Source organism: Meriones unguiculatus, chromosome 3, assembly GCF_030254825.1.
Source record: "Meriones unguiculatus strain TT.TT164.6M chromosome 3, Bangor_MerUng_6.1, whole genome shotgun sequence".
Lineage (NCBI taxonomy): Eukaryota > Metazoa > Chordata > Mammalia > Rodentia > Muridae > Meriones > Meriones unguiculatus.
Window position 1 is genome coordinate 132,288,365 of NC_083351.1, and position 13,812 is coordinate 132,302,176.

The 13,812-nt window shown below is 43.9% G+C and overlaps 1 long non-coding RNA gene across 1 annotated transcript in view; it reads left to right on the plus strand.

Moving 5' to 3' along the window:
• LOC132652793 (uncharacterized) overlaps positions 1-13,812 on the plus strand; it is a 40,442-nt gene that overhangs the window by 2,165 nt on the left and 24,465 nt on the right. Inside the window, exons 2-4 of the long non-coding RNA XR_009590351.1 lie at positions 4,840-4,932; positions 5,020-5,162; positions 10,424-10,650. This is a non-coding gene — a long non-coding RNA (uncharacterized LOC132652793). The remainder of the gene's footprint in view (positions 1-4,839; positions 4,933-5,019; positions 5,163-10,423; positions 10,651-13,812) is intronic.

Here is a 13,812-nt window from a genome sequence, read left to right on the forward strand (position 1 = left end):
TGAAGGGAAACATTTGAGTTTCTAAAAGAAGGCTGGTGGGCAGACCTCACTTAACCTGGCCATGGATTTACAGGCCACCAGAAAAACAAAAATCTAGCCAAGAAGCCAATGAGATTATAGACATCAAGCTTGTCTGGAACTTCAGAAAATATGGGTTTCCAATAGACATTGTCATCCACAGTTTTCTCTGGCAAAGCCCCAAGAAGAAGCCTGCCTGGACCTTCACATGTACGTGAACCTAAACTCCAATCAGCGTGTATATGTTAAGCTTGTTATCTAGGACTGGCAGCCTGAGCTTTTGCTCTTGTCAGGTCTGTGAGGGATCCATCCAAGATTCTCATTCAGTGCCTGAAACCCAGGTAGCCATAGCCCCTGTATCCAAACACTATGATGTCCTTAGTTGGTAACCAAGATAGCTACTGAGTGCCTAACAGATGGGACACATATCCAGCATGGATACACTGGATCAAGAGGCCATTTTCATGCAGACAGGATAAGAGCAGATGGTATGTGCTCATTACCCTACTCAGAGTGGCAGGCAATGTCAAACTTACGGATCATTTTCTTCTGCTGAACTGCAGCTGACTATCAGGAACTAACACCACGAAAAGCTAAGCTGCATGATGAAATCTGTTGGGGGGGGGGTTGTGGCTCACTGTAGAGTGTTGGCCTACCATGTGTGAGGTAGATTTGAAAGGGCAGCACTGTAAAATAAAAAAGTTGAAAAGTAGACAGAGAACTTGTTCTTTAATGATTTAAAATCTTAGAGCCAGAGGGACTGTCATGATTATTCAATAGCTTTACAAGGAAAACTAAGAACCAGGATTACTAAGCAGTACACACTCCACTCAGGCACTGCCTACAAAGAGCTGATTCTCCCACCGGGCCCTTCAGAATTGTGCTTGATCACACTTGCTCACCTTGACACAGAACATGCTCTTCCCAACTCTCTCTGCATCAGAATGACACCACCAACCACCCCCGTGTGCCCCACCTGGCCCCAGGAGTAACTGCTGTGTACAAACACCTCCTTATTGAGGGTACTAGATGACAAAGGATGTCTCTTCCCTTCATCCGCCCTTGACTCAGAGCACCAGAACTGTGTTTTCTTATCATTTAAGAGGACAGAAGTCCAAGAAACTGACTGCTTCTTTGTCACTCTTAGCTCCTGGTGATCCTTGCAGCTCCTTGGTTTCTTGTTAGATCTTTATAGTCTCTCTCCAATCCTTCCTTTCCCTCCGAACTTCTGTCTTTCTTTCGATTTCTGATTTGAGAGCCCCTGCCTTAAGACTCTAGGCCCACCCAAATGCATGCAAGATGATTTTCTCCTCTCAATGTACTGAAGTTTGTCACAGTGGTGGAAATCTTTTTTTCCTAGTAAAGTTAGACACCCAGGTCCTAAGGATGGGACACTGACAGGTCTTCTGAGGGCCACCATTCATCCACTACTGTGCATGTCCTCACAGATCTCAGGAATTCTAAATCCTTAATGTGGCTATAGAAAGTTCTAGACTTGCATTTCTTAGGACAGATTCCTCATACACAGTTTTTGAAAGGGCTCTTTCTCAGGGATGGTTCATAATCCAGGTATTTGGGTAATTTTCTACCTAAAGTTAAACAGCAAGCAAGTTTTTGTTTTGTTTTGTTTTGTTTTGTTTCTATTTTATTTTGTTTTGTTGTTGGTTGGTTGGCTGGTTGGGTGGTTTAAGTGGGATCCCTTAGGACTTTTAAAAAGCTGAGGGTGTTTTAGTTCCTGTCCTTTGCTATGAAGAAACACCAAAGCAATTCTTACAAAAGAAAGCATTTAACTGCGAGCTTGCTAACAGTCTCAGAAGGTTAGTCCATTACTATAATGGCAAACAGCATGGCAGGATGTGGACAGGATAGCATTAGACAAGAGGCTGACAGCTACATCCTACCCCATAGGCAGCAACAGGTCAACACTGGATTCGGCCTGGGCTTTTGAAACCTCAAAGCCCACTCCCAAAGACATACCTCCTTCAACAAGGACACACTTCCTAGTCCTTCCAAATATTTTACCAACTAGGCACCAACCATGCAAATATATGAGCCTGTGTGGGCCATTCTCACTCAAACCACCACAGATGGGCCTTCCAGCTTTTCAGAAATAAGATATTGATTGTGACACTTCCCAAGTGAAAATATTTTTTTGTTTTTTCTCTCAAAAAAAAAAAAAAAAAAAACAGAGCTTGGAACAAAGCTTAAATTAAATTTTTCCATTAGGCAATATAACCCAGGGACCAGAATGAAGGATGGTGTGCTAGCCAAGGTCTGTCACCAGAACAATTCAGTCAACTTATAAAGAGGAAAGATTTATTTTGGCCCACAGCAACAGAGGGTTCAGCCCATGACTAATGGGGCTTGTTCTGAGTCTGTAGTGTGGAAATATTTGGCAAGGGAATTCAATGGAACAATTATTTACTTCCTGGTTGGGACACAAAAGAGCAGAACTGGACTTTAAAGTATCCTTCAAGAAGCATCTCAATGACTTCAGCTCTCCTGCTGGCTCCACTACATACCACTGTGGCTCCAAGGCTTTGGGGAGATGTTCAGTTGAGGATCCAGCACAGAGAGAACAGGCTAGGTGCATTCTGGGTCCAGACACATCTTGAAGACATCTTCAAGAGCTGGATCAGACTGGTTGGGGCTGGTGCTAGAGGAAGACAGGAAGCTCCAGCTATATGCAGCTTCTCTCTTTAGTTCTCTGAGACTTACAAGCTGAGCTTGTGCAGTTCTGCAGCATGAGTGACGAGCCTGTCCTGCATCCCACCCCAGCATCGGTCTCTGTAGGAAGCTGGCTAGAAAACACACAGTAGTCGTCACACAGCATAGCCACTGAATGTAAAAGAGGGCTGAAGCCAAGAGGTATCTGATACAATCTGGACCCTTTAGTTCAGAGAACAGCTGAAGTGCGCCTACTGTGGTGGGCTCCCTGAGAAAGCCATTTCATGGCTGTACTGCCATGCCACAATCATTACATTAAGACTTGTTCTGCCCTGACCTATGAGTTCTGATGTCATTCACTTTCTCAAGTGCAGAATGAAGAATCATCATCAATAATCAACTCTTGCAAAGCACACTCGTAGGCTACTATTTTGTTTTCTGGTTTTTGTTTTTGTTTTGTTTGGTTTTTTTTTTTTTAGTTGGGAGAATGCTCATTCTTGAATGAACTATTTATATGCTCTGGGAAGCACATTCCTGGAGATGATTTGATTTTCCCTTCCTTTGGATTTGTATCTGCTGACTGTGTCCTGTACAATGAAAGTAGCCATGGAATACTTCTAGTTCAGCTCCCTTAGCAAGTATGGTTAAGATCAACTTATGGAGAAGGAAAAAAACAATGCAGAGCAGTTTCTAGCCTAGCTCACTGAGGAGATAAAAAAAGAAAAACACAGGAAGTAATATTGAATCACCTGGACTCAGATTCTAAAACAGTTACCTTAAACACAAGGATCTGAATTGGAAACGTGTTCCTTTGTAATGACTGTAATTGCCCAAATGTTGAGGGTGAGAGGAAAGTGATGATGGAGACAAGGTAGGTGAAAGTGAAAGTCTTTTTTGTTTTTGTTTTTGTTTTGTTTTGTTTTGTTTTTTGATGATGAAGGGTAGGTGGTTGCAGCTGGGAATCTTTCACAAGCATCTGTAAGGACACAGATTTTCAGAGCACAGCTGGTGAAGAGGCTTTTTGGTAAAGGGGAGCCATGAATCCACACTGGGGCTGTGTGCTTTCTGCAGCAGACGCAGAGGAGACATGTGACCCAATCCTATCCAGGAAAAGGAGGGTTATGGAGAAACCCCAACTCTTGCCAAGTCAGTTCAGTCTGGTTGTGGTGTTACCAACAGTGAAACAAAATAGAGTCAATGAGCAAGGTCAGCAGAAGAGACAAGCGGTTCATGAAAGATGCAGCAAAGCTACGCTGGTCCAAGCACAGCTAAGACTGTGCATGAATGCATGCGTGCATGCGTGCTAGTACAGCTTTTCTGTCTATAACCAAGCACTCAGTCACTTGTTTTCAGCATTCTGAGCAGTTGTGAGTCTCTGCATTAAACTCTACCTCTGGCAGTAAGACACTTCTCTGACCAAGATTGGGAGAAGCACTCATCTACAGGTATAAACATTTAGGAGACAATTTGACAACATGACCACTCAGAAAAAAACAATGACTATGATCTCCCCTAGGGCCTCTGGTTTTTCTTATTATAGGTTTTGACCCAGCTTGCAGTGCTGGGCGTGAATGTCCTGCCATGGCACAGGCCTCAAATCCAGAGAGTGGTTGCCGACCTCCATGGATACTCTTGCCACTATTGTCCCAGAGAGCACATCTTGCATAGCAAGCTGGTGTTGTAACCTGCAGGGTCCAAGGGTAGATAAGACCATTCATCTTTGCCCCTCCCCCCAAGCCTACATAGCTCCTTTTAGTGCTATGAAAGCTAGGCAGCAGGAAGAGAGATTCTTGGTTAATTCAAGATTGGCTTTTCTGTGTTTTACAAACAAAATATGAAGTGTCTTCTGCAGTAAGGTTTTACCATCCAGTTATAGTGGACACCAGGAGCAATAACCATGACCTGCATTTCTTTGTGACCTCCCTGATCAATAACTTCTAGAAAGGTGTCCCATACCTGGCACTGAGATTTTTCATTTAATAACTTCTGTGTTCTGGGAGCAGTATTATTCACAAGAATGCATCTCTACTCAAACAACTATGTTTTACTTAACTTGTAAACTAGTAGGGTTTCATAAGCATCCTTCATACACCGTTAGCTTTCACTAACCCATACCCTGTCCCTCCTTCCCCTACTCCTTCTTCCTCCCTTCAGTTTCTTGGCCTTGGGGTAAGCGATTTTGCTCAGCCACATCCATCCTCCCAGAACAATGGGGCCAGGTGATTACGGACTGGAACCTTCAATTCTGTGAGTCCAATAAACCTTCTCTCTTTGTGAGCTAATTACCTGTAGTATTTGCTAGAGTTGTACAAAATCATACAAATCTGCTCTCAGTTCCAGGGGCTCAAGCATTGCACATTGGGAAGGAAAGCACTGTCCAGTCTGCCACTGGCGTGAGAGAGACAAACACAGCAGTTTTGTGACTGAAAAGGCAACCTGGCAGAAATGGCAGAAAGCGGCAGAAGTCAGACTTGGAGGTAAATTAAGACTCTCACATGCAAATACCATTGCTTATAAGAAGTTTAAAGTAAACTATTTTATTTGACCCCAGAAGTCACAGCAGAAAAATCAGGATTACTCTAAAAGCCAAAAGTCCATAAAGTTTTACAGGCCAGTTTTTGGCAAGTTCAAGGAAGGAACATTCCCCACCTTGTATGCATCTTTACAGAGTTTAGAGTTAAAACTGACAGCTATAAGTTTACCAGACTGAAGCTTTAGCAGAGCTCAGCTATGTAAATTACTGAAGGCTGTTTGCATGCTTACGGCAATGGTGGCGAAATGAACCTGCCTCACTGCCGGCATAAAGAGAAGCACAGCATGGCGTGTAATATTTAATAACAGCAATGGCCATGGCACTAGCTGTGTGCTCACAGCATGGTCCTGTATCTCTATGGGTACTCCAGAGTTTAACCTACGCGTAAAAGTTACTGATGAACATTACATCTGGGTCATGCTGGCAGCGGGCTTGGCATCTCGCTTATTATAGCTCCTAATTTTATTATTTATTATCTTCTCTTACGCTTGATCCAGTCTGACTGTGTTGTTCTGGTGTCCCTCAAAGCAACAGGAAAAACTACACATTTGTGCAGTGCAGCACGACTTCCTCTGTGTGCCACGTAACCATTTGTGGGAGTGTCTTGCTGTCTATGTGTGTGTGTATGTGCACTCTGCAAAGCTCCTGTCAGCTGGTTTCAGAATGTGTCCCCGAATTCAAGTCACATTTGATAAAAAAAATTGTAGAGGAAGCTTCAGGGAGATGAGAGGAAACAGTAGGTTTTATGCTGCAGTCTAGCACAGTAGTGAGGAGACTCCAGCGGGTCACAAGGGCCAGAAAAGATTCTGTTTAGAGGGAGGCAAACAGCACACAGAGCATGATACTTCAGCCTCCAAAGAGCCAAGTGTAATGTCGAGGGGCCTGCCTGAGGCCTGGCAATGGCCTTTCCTGCAAATGCACAGTGTGTGTCAAGACTCACTCATGTGCAGGGATAGAACTGAGAAGAAAACGGAGAACACAGTGCAGCTCTTCCCATGCAGCTCACATGTCCCAGTGACAGACATATGGTGGCTGTCTCATAGGAAACGGTACAAGGCCAAGTGGCATGACACTCATCCTCGATGAACCTGAGGTCCTAGCAGATGTGGTGGCTCACCGCTGGGATCCCAGCACTAGGGAACCAGAGGCAGGGCGGTCAAGGCTAACCTGGACTACATGACAAGGAACTGTCTCCAAACCATTGGTTGATTAAATACAAAGAACTTGAAGTCCTATCAAACTTAACTTGTCAGGTCCCCATCACAGAAGAGGGAGGGGTAGAAAGATCGCAAAAGTCAGAGGTCTCAGAAGACCCCAGCAAAGCAGTGTCTTCTAGATGTGAAAAAAATGCACTGCATGGAATTCTCAAAGAATCAAGAAAACACTATATTTAAAGAAGGATTTTCATTATAAGAAGAAGAAGAAAATAAAAAAGGCAGCCGGTTACTTCCACCAACACAGCGATGCCACCACCTCGCTGTAGGCACAGAGCAGATATCTTCACAACTCAATGCACGTATGTATAAAATTGTAAAAATTCAGGGTCTGAGAGATGACTCCGTGGGCAAAAGCACAGGCTGCTCTGGCAGAGGACCTTGGTTCAGCGCACAGCACCCACTGTACCTCCAATTCCAAGACGTTCAATGGCCTCTTCTGGCCACTGTGGCACCAGGCATGCACATGATGTATAAACATACATGTATGCAAATACTCATACATATAAAATATTTGTACATACTTACACATCATAACGTATTTCTCAAATTTTAATAAAAAATAATTATTATTGGAAAAAGAAAAATGATCTTTACCCCAGGGTGTCGTCAGAGATGCCCAACAATGCCTTGTATGGGTACAGTCCCCTTCCTTGAGTGTCACTAGTGATGTGTGAACAAACCAAGTCTGCTGTAGACACTGCCTGGATGCAGAGCCTTACTTCTCTCAACTTTGAACCTCCATCGATCTCTCTTTCTTTTGCTTTGTAATCACCCTTGTTCTTCGCAGAACTCTCTCAGATCAGGGAGAATGGGCTCATGGCATGGTAATAAAGGTTTTCATGTGGCCTTGTATTTAGTGACCAAAATGATGAACTCTTGGGTGTTACTCTGCATGTCTTTCTTTCTTTCTTTCTTTCTTTCTTTCTTTCTTTCTTTCTTTCATCATCTTCTAGGTCTGTGAATAAAAACTCATGTTCAGAAATATTACTTACCACATGGAACAGCAGAAGAAAAGGCATGTAGTTTGTGATTATTAGAATAGTAACTATTTACAAACAGCTGCAGCTGAGCCATCTAGCACATCTCCACAGAGAGCACCAGGGAAGCAGAGGGAGTCAGTCAGTAGAAACTCCATGTAAGGTCAAAAGAGACAAGGAGAATATAGTTTAGGCTGAAAAACAAATATCCAGTTTTATGCTCATTGTTGCTTGACTTCCTATTTCAGAACAGTGGAAAACTCTGAAACCACTTAGAGGGACCTTTGGTCAGTACTGAACACATATCCACAGGGGAAGTATCTTTTCCAACCTGCTGTTTTATATCTGTGTCAAGTGTTGCTCAGTTTCCCACTTAACAGTATTCACAATGTCAGTTTCAAAAGTGAATAGGAATTTGGGGCGTTTAACTTAAATATTTAAATATAGGACATACCTAGCATGGATAAATGAATATTTCTCTCCAATCTGACATGAAAGTAAATACATAAAATGTTTGACCTAATGAGTTTTGCTCCAAGGTAGGGAGAACAACACAAATACAGCAAAGAATGTTGGCTTTTGTTTTTTAAGGTGCTGAAACTCTGCAGCAGTTTGATGATCTAGCTGCACGTTTTGTCCCCACAAACCTCTCTCTGCTTAAAGTCAAATGGAGAGCTAGGTGTGTTGGCACATGTATGCCATACCAGTGTGTGTGGAGGCTGGAACAGCGAGATTATTGAGGGTTCAAAGCCATTGGTACATAATGAATTTGAGATCTTTCTGGCCAATGTAGGGAGATCCTTCTCAGACAAAAGAAAACAATAAAAATCAGACTCAAGTAATTCTGGGCTTAAAGGGATTTCTGTCTGCCTCACTGTGCGTGTTGAGAGGATTCGAGAACTGCACCATTGAAGTCTGGTCTCTCCCTTAAACTAGGACCTATTGGGGACGGCAATCTGCCATTTTAATGCAGTTGTAAGCAGGGATGGCTCATCTGCATTGATCTGGCTCCAAATCAGTCACAATGGTTGCCTCATCAAGGTCTTCTCCCGGTTGAATTTCTCCACACAATCAGCACACAGAGAAAACTCTGACAAGAAAGAATCCTCTGTGCTGGGATCTGGAAATTCTCCCTTATTTTAAACTCAGCGAGAGGCCAGAGCCCCAGGGCTCACAATCCAGTGCAGCCAAAGAGCTTTTATCTTTCTCCGGCAAGCAATAAGATGCTATCTCTAATTTCAACAAATTAGAGAAGAGGACCCTGATTTTAAATTGTGATGTACCTCAGGACTCCCAGGACAATTGCTACTTCTGGGAAAGGCCACTTACAGTGGAGGAGGCTCCCATGAACTTTGGGCCCACGAGACTCTCCGCCAGAGAAACTGCTCCCTGGGTAGGAGCCAAGAGGAACAACTCCGGAAATGTGGAAAAAGGGGGTGGGGGTTGAGGAGGCAGCTAGGGAAATGGGACTATGGTGCCTCTCAGAAGAGATACAGTCACATGAGTGCCAGATCATTGCTGTGACAGAGGATGCTTATCCACAGCAGATCTTAGCCTCCAGGGGCAAGGTTTCTGCAGAATTCCCCTGCAGTGTCAGGTAGTAACCACACGTGAGGTGCGTTTGTAAGTCAGAGACGCACTTCAACACCTTGCAGCTGTGTATGCATGTTTCCTAAGAAGTCACATTTTGATCCCTAAGAAGTCACTTTTTCCTAAGTTTTCTCCTGTGATGAGAGAACACCATTTCCGGGAGCCCTGGGCCTGCAGTGTGCGCTCACAGTATTGAGTAGACAGGAGCTCAGTGTGGGAGGAACTGGCTCATGGGGTGCTGTGGGATGCTTTGGCGAGACTAAGACATGGCTATAGAACAGAGGTTCTCAGCCTGAGGTCATGACCCCTTCTACAGGAGTCCCCTGAGATATTTACATTACGATTCATAACAGTAGCAAAATTATAGTTATGAAGCAGCAACGAGAATAATTTTATTGTTGGTGGTCACCACAATATGTGGTACTGTATTAAGGAGTCACAGCATTTGGAAGGCTAAGAACCACAGGTATAGAAAGCGGCAGCAATACTATTTCAGCGATCTGCTTCGCTTCATGCTCTTTTGTAAGTGGTGGTAGTGCTTGGGCCAGAGGCACAGCGCCAAGCTGGGGTCCACAGTGGAGTGGGGTCGTCTTTACAAGCTGTTCACTGAAAACCAAATCTTAGACTCTTCAGCAGAAAGGAATAGTAGAATGAGCCAGTACAAGGCCCAGCTTGAGTTGACCAGGAGGGATTTGAACACAGAATTAAGCATGGCAGTGGGGAATGGGACAGATGGGGAAAGAGAGGGAGAGAAAGAGAGGCTTAGAAAAAGAAGACATACTGCAAAGTGGGTGGAGCATGAAGAGGTCATCACAGAAGGGTCACACCTCATAGGCATTGATCAATTGGCAAAAGTTTCAATGACACAAAATAAATCATAACCATAGCACAGTGCCTATAATCAACAATGCCCTGTTGTCTATGGGAAATTTTTCTAAGGCTGTAGCTCTCATGTAAAGTTTTAAAAGGCAACAACACAGAAAAGATAAAGGGGGAAGGAAAAAAGCCCGTGTTTACAGGCTTAGCACATATATATGGCAGTAATGTTTCCATAGGTATGCTTATTTCAAAGCTCATAAAGTCGAATGCATTAAATAGGGACAGGTTTTTGCATGTCAATTATATCTAGATAAAATGCTTAAAATAAAAATGAAAATGAACATTGTTGACTAATATTGAAATATACTCTTGTCATAAGACACACTAATTTAGAACTTGGACAGACAGTTGCAAGAGTAACTGCAGAAAGGTGAGTTCCCAGGGAGCAAAATGGCAGGAACTAGCCAGCCCTGGAAGGCTTGTGCCGTCCCACGAACCTGTGTCTGAGTTAAAGGAATCCAAAAGAGAGCTGCAGGATAATGGCCACAGGTCACCTGATAGCCTTCCTTTCTTCTCCCTGTGCATTTTTGATAATTTCCCAGGACTTTTCATCAAAGCCACCAGTGAACAAGCATTTCTCATGAGCTCTCTCATTCTTGTACATCAACCATCAGAGAGATGAAGAAAGAAGCAGATGCCGGTGATAGCGGGACAAAGCAGGGCCGTCTGATGACTCTTTTCAGTGATGACAATGGGGTGAATTCTATCATGACTCCCTCACCTACTCCACAGTACAAGGCGGCATGTTGAAATCATGATAGATAATTTGGTAAGTTACCACCATTTCTGTGCCATAGTATCATCAAAGAAATAATAGTGATGGCTGATAAGAATTCCCATGGTAATGGCACCCTGCATTTCCAAGGGGCCCATTTCTGAGCTGCTATTGTAATCTGTCTGCATTTAATGACACAGGTGTCTGCATCCAAAGGCACCTGTGTTTAGAAACATAGAGTTTATTATGGGAACAGAACACCGGGCCCCTCCTAACCATTCCTGCACCGTGAACAATGGGCACACACAGAGCTGCAGAGCCGCTCAGCCCCAGAATCAACTTCCCCGATGGCAGATGCCTTCTTGGACTTCAAAATTCAAAACCCACAGGAGCAAATTATAGGCTTAAGGGATTTATTTTTTATTACAGGAGGAATGCGTGCATAGCAGTGCTTTCCCATCGATGATGGGCAAACAATGGTCTTCATTTAAACACAAATATCTCATTTAAGAAAAGGGATAAGAAAGGGCAGGGCATAGGGTGTTCAGGTAATTCTCAAAGGAGCTGGGGAAGTGCAGCGGACATTTCTCAAGGGTCTGGTTACAAAGCAAGAATAAATTCCCTTTTATTTCCCAAGCATACAGTTCAAGAGTTAAGCAAATATTTTTTTGGCAACTAATTTGTAGCAGGCGGTGAGGTCACTCTTGAGACTTTTTTTTTTTTTTTTTTTTGTCTGATGAAGAAGAAAAACTGCTTCCTTGAGATTTGCTTGTCTTCCTCTGCTGTCCTTAGTTCAGGGTGGTGCTCTGTGTGGCTAGGAAATGCAGCTGGTTTGTGTGGGATTTGCAACAGGAAACTAGGTGTAGAGTGTAGTGAGAGGCAGGGTGACTATCCCCAAGTCCTTGGGCTCCTTTTCATATTTTCTCATCCATGCAGCAGAATGGCATGTGTGCAGAGGCAGTTAGTCCTCACATAAGCAAGACAGAAGGCATTAGGTTCAAGCTGGGCAAAGCGCACAACTGGTCGTGTGATGAGGTGGACAGGAAGCTAACACCTTGGGGGGGTGACTAAAAGAACTCCCTTTTTTTCCCTGGTTTTTATTAGTTCTTTGAGAAGTTTGTAGTGTTTTTCTTCTTTTTATCATATTGATATCCACTCCCAGCTCCTGCATGTCTACCCCATTCCCTAAGCCCACAACTTTGTGTCCAGTAAATGCAATGTTCTGTCCATATACATTCTGGTATGGGGCACCCAATGGGCCTAAATCGCTTGCCAGGGGTTACAATCCTTAAAGAAAACTGACTCTCCCCCTCCAAAAAGCCATCTGTTGCCAACAGCTCCTTAGGTATCATGTGTACCAGCTTCATTTCTCACTCATCTTCCACTCAGGTCTGTGGTGTCTTCAGTGATAAGATCTTATTGTGAAGTTCTTCAAGGGAACCAGGAGAGTTGGCAACAGCCTAATGTTTAGATTTCTAAGATTTCACTGGCCTAGAACTCCAAAAGAGGTGATCCGCTCCTGGCACTGGGCTTCCTTAAAGAAATAACATTTAAAATGAAACACAGAGAAGGTAGTCTTCAGGGATTCTCAGCCAAAGGCATTGTAAGGTTGGCAGGTTTCAAGAAGACAGCCTTTGTCATGGTCACTGCACAGAAAGCAAGTGTGCTAAGTTTAGGAAATTATGCAGGAGAGATAACCTTCAAGCTCAGTGAGAGACCTTGTCTCAAAAGGTGAAGATGGGCTTGACTGAGGCAAGACATTTAAGGTCATCCTCTAGTCTCTGTACCCACATGTACCCATGCACATCCACATGCTTACATGAGTGCACACATTGCAGCAAGTACATAGAGCAACATCCCCCTCCACAGACGGTCACAACTTAAACATTTTGAGATTTAAGTTTGCTTCATTCACACTGAGAAAACAAAGCAGTAGAGAAAAGGAGCTGAAGGTATATCTCAGTGGGTATGACGCTTGCCTCGCATGCATGAAGCCCTGGGTTTGATCTCCAACACTGTACAAATCAAGTGTGGTCCTGCAGGCCTGGGCTCCTGTCACTTGGGAGGCAGAGAAATGGGGACTAGTTCATCCGTGGCTAATTAGCAAGCTCTAGGCCAGCCTGGAATACACATGGCCCTTCCTCAAAAAGAAATATATATAAAAAGAACCCACCCTTGTCTTTTCAAGAGCAACACCCCTTTTCTCCTGTTCTTAGAAACTGGGACTCTGGGCTGTCAGGCCTTCGGACTCCAGAGTTTATACCGGATCACATCTTCCTAGGTTCTCAGGCCTGAGCCTGGGAATGAGCCTTGCACCATTGATGTCATTAGCTCTGAGGCCTTCCAACTTGGGCTGAGCCACATCAGTACTCTGTTGGCTCTAGCTTTTGGGAAGTCTAGAGCACGAGAACAATTGGCCCCTCTACTTGTGAGCCCCAATTTTCCCAGTAAGTCTTCCATATCTTGGTCTCTCTCTGCCACTGTTTTTCTCTGGCAACCCCTGACTGACACTGAGGGCAACAGACACAAGCACTCATGAGATATGTGAGTATGAATGAGTGGCACACCAAATATAGAGATAAAGCCCTCAGCATTCTTCATGTTTGTTATTGCCATCCGTGAGCGACAACTCCAAGGAAGGCTGACAAAACTCCACGTTTAATGGGCAAGCGATAGCCTGCATCTTCCCTAGAGCATGAACACGGATTGTTGGCGCTGGGGTCTTTTGCCAAATCTTCAATTCTGGTCCTCAAGCCTACCTGTCAGTTAGGAGATCACACATAAAACAGGAGTAAAGAAGCAGGCTGCATCATGACAGCGTAACCAAGGATTCTAAAAATGTGGCCTTTCCACGTCTTACTGTAAATGTATTGGTCTCTCAGGCCTCCCTTTTCTCTTTACATTTGGCTATGTGTTCTCAATATTTATTTTCATTTTTAATTGTGTGTAGTATTGAGTATCTATTTGCAGTATGGGCACATATGTACGGTTGCCCACAGAGTCCAGAAGGGGATGGCAGGTCCTCTAGAGCTGTAGTTACGGTTACTGTGAGCCACCCAACATGGGCACTGCAAGAGCAAAACAAGCTGTTGACTACTGAGCTCTCTCAAGCCAATGGATTGATGTTTGAAATTGATATTATAAGTCATGTGGCTCAAAGATAATAATTTGTTGGATGGTCTTCCTCTTCTTTGTTCTTCTTGGGGTTAGTGTTAC